Below are 6,000 nucleotides of genomic sequence, written 5' to 3'. Positions count from 1 at the left end.
GATCCTTGCTTGTATTCCTGAATAAAATCAGAATTGTAACTGTTATCCCTAGGTAGAAATAGCTACAGCCTATATTGCTGATACTGATGATGTAAACCTGACTGGCAGAGCAAATACATCTAAGGTCTGGTCTTAGGAGCTCTAAAAACTGCTCTGTCAGCAGCCCCAACTCAAATACTTGCTCTAACTGTATACAGAGTCCCTTCAAGACTTCTGCTGAAATAAAGCAGTATTTGCTTAGAGTGAGAAAAATACGGACATCGGGCAAGGCTTTGCAAGGCGTTTAGATCTCAGATATACCAAAAACTGTTCAGCTTTCACCATCTATTTCCCAAGCTGCCAATAAATCTAGCCCTGTGTGATTAGAGGTAATTACTCTCCCTTGTCTCACCTCTTGCACCCGCACGTAGTCTGTATCTGCAGTGCGTGGTTCCCCCCATGCACGTGGAGGAGTCAGTGGACACACACTTAGCAGGTCCCTAATTGCTCTACGCAGACACGTAGGTTAGCAGTAACATTAAGTACACATCCGTGTTTTGTTTGTGCTTTGTATAGCTTTGTCGGTGCTAACCAACAGAGGGACTTTTGTTGCATTGTGCTGCTGGTGGTCTCTTGAATGCCGGAGAGTTATAAATCAGACAATTGTTTGATTCTGACACAGGAAAATGTTTTGGTAAATGCAGGAGGCTCAAGACTAGCTGCAAATGTCTCCAACTCCCATTGTTTGCAGACTGTAATGTGTGCAGAGGAAATCTACAGCATTCCTGTGACAAACCACAACAAGAAGCTTCATACAGCCTAAATCAGTTACAATTCTCATATAAATTATAACGGCTGAAGTGTTATTTAAATGATAAACAGCTTTTGCATTCCAGGCATTGCTGTGATTCCAGAAGGTGGCTGTATAATACCAGTTGAATGAAATATTGCATACTGAAGGATAGCGTGAGGCTTTATTTGTACATGTGTGTGTCAGTTTTTGTCACATCCAGCATATTCTTTGCATATAAACCTTGGGTTTTCAATATGCTGTGTGTATCTTGGAGCCCAGGGCTTCCTCCCTTGTCCAGCAGCAAGCTCTCTGAAGGTCAGATTGCCTTCAGCATGGGCATCACAGCATTCTGTACAGCCAAGTGGTTGACTTGCCCATGCCCAGTGTCACTACTGGAAGGGATTTCCAAATCACACACGGCGCTATGTCCTCAGATGTGCAAGCACAGCCATTGCACCAACGCTCGTACTCTTCCCAAGTTTTCCCTTCCTGAGGGAGAGTGATTCTTCGGGTTGGGCTGAAATACAACCTAGTTAAGGCATGACAGTGCCCTGCCTGAGTGAGGGCCTGCTGGAGTCAGTGAGACTGTATGGGTAGAAAGAACAGTGCTATTCCATCTTACTCTTCATTTAACTCTACTGAATTCAAGCCACAGTGTTTTTCCAAAACCCACAGTCTCTACTCTGTATTGCATATTTTAATGTCAAGTTCTAGCATTCGGAAATGTTCTCTGGTTTAATTTATCCCAAATATTAGAAAGGAGAAACTGTCGTGTGGTTAAAAAAATGGACTGGAGTCCAAAGGATGACCCAGTCTGATTCTAGGCTCTTCCACTGACTTCCTCTGTGATTTTGGGCAAGTCATTAAATCCTTCTGTCTGTTAGTGTCCCATTTGTAAGATGAGGAGGATCTACTTCTTTTCCCTTGTCTGAATCTCCAGCTTATATTGTGTTTCCAGGGCACCAAATGGGGCCTCAATATCAGATGAAGCTCTTCGGCTTTATCATTAAAAAGTTAATAACAACCAGCCATATTTCAGATAAAATGTGATTTGCAGTTTAATATGCTAAGTACAAAAAATTTACCAAAAGAATGAACAATAGTCTTTTCCATTTCACAAAATAATTTGCCAAGCAGAATAAGTATACAAGCATTTTTATAAAAACAAATGATAAATAATTGCTTTTTGCAATTTAATACACACATAGAAAGAGCCAGAAGACTTCTGCAGCCACTGGGAATCTGATTTCATTGCCGATTTGGACTGTCTCCGTAGTTTTTATGAAAATCCCTGAAGACTGTACTATTTTGTAAATTAAACGTGGCTTTTTTTTTTTTTTTTTTTTTTTTTTTTTGCTGGCCATGTAGATTCTTTTTCCATTCATTAGCAAGCAGCCTTTTTTGCGAACACAATTAGACAAAAGAATAAATCAGTCAACAAACATGGGACATAGTTTTGGCAATACCATGCTGTATGTGCTCTTACTTGCTTAACCATATAAATCTTTCACCGGACTCCAAATGAGACCATTTCACTCAATGTTGAGGCAGGGGGGGAAGAGAGGGAGGGATTTTTCTAAAAGTGTTGAGTAAAGAGAGCTCACATAGCTTTCTTGGCCCCTTACTAGGATAACGTTTCTCGGTGAGGAAGCGTGCTGGACCGCCGTTCCCTGGAGGGAAGCGTAAAGGAGCGTTTCCTTCCCGCGAGCGCCCGCCAGACGAGGCCGGAGCCCGTGGCTCTGCAGGTTCACGCAGACACTTACTTAATGCAGAGGGGTTTGCCTCATTAAGGCAAGTTGGTATTCCCAATATTCGGGAATCAGTTCAGGATGCTTCTTTCCTTTCCTGTCTTGTATTTCAGAGCTTAAGAGATGTAACCAGTATGACAGATCCCTGAATGTTGTATCTCCGCAAGAGTTCTTGTGTCTCCTTGCCCAAATGTCTGTGCACCTCACTGTTTTTGGTGTAGTATCTTTACAATGCTCGTGGAAGGAAGGGAGGAATTTTTTTATTTTCTTCCCAGATGGGGAAATCTGAGAGGCTAAGGACCAGATCCCACAAGGTATTTAGGTGCCTCGCTCTCGCTCCGATGCAGTTTGGACCGCTGTTATTTGCACAGCTGAGGAGACCTGCCACATCTAATTGATAGCGGATTGGAGGCCTGAGAGATGCCATTCACTGCTGTGCAGCACGTCTGCACTTTTATCCTTCCCAAAGTCTGTGTTTGGGCTGTAAATCTCGCTTTGACCCTGGGCAGACAGGTGAATCCCACCCAGAGCGCTAGAGATCGGGTGGGATAGTTCCTCCAAAAGCATAACCATTTTAAGTTTCCTCTGTGAAAAAAAATCAAGCAGAAAGAAGGATTCAGGATTTATTTTCTCACAATTCATCCATTTTCAGCTAACATTTTCAAATGCTGATGTTGCTGTGGGTAGATTTCCCCTCCCCGTGCACATGTACTTTTAGCTGGCCTTGCTTCTCATTCCCAGTGATTTAAGAAAGATTTCTGCCAAGTAATATAAACAGTAAGTCTTTACAATTTTTTTTAAAGATGTTCTCAGGTTTCCCACTCTGTTTTTTCCAGAGATCGACAGATAAACAGGCCTCGGGAAAGCTATACCAGGGAAAGCAACTATAAATACTCCAAAAATGTTGAGAATAAGTGTCAAGACTTAATGCATAGCTAATGGCCTAATCTGCAGTTTAATCGCAAGACATTTATCTCTGTGCTTGCTTTCACCATAGTCCCTCTGGAATATCAGTCCTTTAAAACTTATTTATCGTACCCAAGAAAATTCAACTCTTATGTGCTGTAACTGATTCCTCCCCATTTTTACATTAATATTTATTTTTAAAATATGATTCATCAGTGACTGAGTGCTACCAGTGAGGTAGTCTATAACTGATGCAGAAGATGCCTTTAGATAAAAATGCAATGCAAGCCTGTGCTGTCCATCATTAATGATCTATTACACTGTATAGATATAGGTGAAGTGGCCTCCAGCTGGAGGTGTCATTGGCTACAACCGTGGTATTTGGTAGCCTTTTCCCAGCAATCTGCATCCATACCACAACACAATCAGCTTTGGCACCAGTTTTAGGCCTCTACTTCTCAGAACTTTGTCTTTTGCCTTAAATTAAATTAATTAATTAATTTCCATTAATTTTAATGGAAATTAAAAATGGCATTTTACTCCAGTTCCTTTGTCAATGCCAGTAAAAAGAAGGTAAGTCTTAGCGAGAGCACATGGATGGCTTGCTATAAGCAGAGTTCTGTCATTAATTTTACTCTTCCGTTCAATATTGATAATCTGTACACAGTCCAAACCGGGAAGTTTTATTTGACAGTGCTGCTGCTGTGTTGCAGGAAATCCAAAGTGCAAAAAAAAAAAAAAAAAAAAAAAAATTAGTTGGGATACACTTGGAGTAGCCTTCCTTGAGTAACCTCTAAGCTGCAGTAAATTGGATTGGTTTGAATGCTTGCTGGTTATAGTGTCAGTCACGTCACTTGTAAAGTTCCTTTTAGCTACTCGTGCTCTTAATAAGTTTACAAAAGGTTGTTTCTTTGCCGTTTCTAGTGATATGGTACCAACCCCTGGTAAAAGAGTAAACCTTCCACCTTCCCTCCCGTTTGCTGGGAGGCAGAGCCTGACAGCTCCCATCGAATCAGAGGGCTCTGTGGCGATGGGTGTTGCGCACACGCAATTAAAAGATGGCCCTTACCCCAGAGTTCCCTCTCCCTGTGCTTGATTAAAACCTTGGGGGCCCTGACAGCCGCACTAGATCCAATCCAGCAAATACATGCGTTTATCACCGTATTGACAGGCCAGCGTCAGGCTTTGATACAAGCCAAGCCTTGGTTTCTGAAAGGTGTTAGGAAATGAGTGGCACTGGCTGACCCTCTGAAAGACAGAGCCACAAGGCAGGGGGACTTGCAAGGAACTTGAAAATGGGGCCAGACAAAGCCTCATGTACCTGGGGCAAAATGCCCACCTGAATCAGTGCTGGCTGGGGACCAGCTGGCCAAGCAGCTACTTTGCTGTACGGACCTTAGGGTATGGTAGGTGCCAAGTGAGCCAAAGCATACTTTTGTCATGAATAAGGCAAACCATGTAACAGGCCACTTGAGGAGGAGTATGGCCAGCAGCTCCAGGGAAATTCTTATTCCCCTCTACTTGGCTTGTAAGGCTGCCCCAGCACTGGGCCCCCCAGTTCAAGAGAGTTGTGGACAAACTGGAGGGGGCCCAGTGCAGGGCTACAAAGATGGTTGAGGTCTGGAGGATGCATACTGTGAGGGAGGTTGAGGTTGTTCAGCCTGGCAAAGAGGAGGCTCAGGCTGATTTAATAGTAGCCAACAGTGACCTGAAGGGCAGGAAGAGAGATGAAGCTCTTTTTGGCAGTGACAGCTGATGCCATAAGGGACAACAGGCACAAGTCACCACTCGGGAAATTCAGAGCAGACATTAGGAAAAACTTCATCTCCAGGTACTTAGATGGCAAATCTCCTTCCTTGGAGACAGTAAGAGCTTGTCTAGAAAAAAAAAAAATCACAGCTGAGCTGATGTGTTGATGGTAGTCTCGCTCAAACAGGAGGTTGGCTGAGAAATCTCCGGAGGTCCCTTCCCACCAGCAGTCCTGTGGTTCTGTGAAGTCTGGGAGCTGGAATCTCTGTTTTTGTTTCCTCTTTAAAATAAAAATAACACTCAACTAGACATCCAGACTTAACCAAGTGAGCAAACAAACAAGCAAAGCCCCAAACAGACAAAACCCAAAGAAGACAAATAAGTTTCTTCTGTTTTAATTGCCCAATTTGTAGTCAGCCTACTAGTTTGTGAGGCTCTAGCACTTTTCACCCCACTCCCCCAGTGCTTTGGCTATTAGTCTGTGGTCTGAGTGCTCACACATGTGAGCATTTGCTAGCTCAGGCTCTCCATAAATTTGCAGCTCCTGGCACAGTGGGGAAAAGTGGACAACTAAAGGTCTTGACTAGAGCACACACAACTGCATCTAAGACCTAGGCTTGGTCTACTATCTATATAAATCTATTGTGAGTAGCACAAAGACTTGGAGACAACCACTCCGTTTTAAATTTAATTTTCAAAAATGAAAGTGCTTTTCATGAAGAGACAAAATACTCATCTCTCCTGAGCCACTGCTGGCAAAGAAGTGAAAGAGTTAAAAGAGTTGTATCACATGATCTGGCTTAGCGCAAAGTCCAATTTCAGCCC

The sequence above is a fragment of the Rhea pennata genome, chromosome 5 (assembly GCF_028389875.1).
Source record: "Rhea pennata isolate bPtePen1 chromosome 5, bPtePen1.pri, whole genome shotgun sequence".
NCBI lineage: Eukaryota > Metazoa > Chordata > Aves > Rheiformes > Rheidae > Rhea > Rhea pennata.
This window is presented reverse-complemented; position numbering follows the sequence as displayed.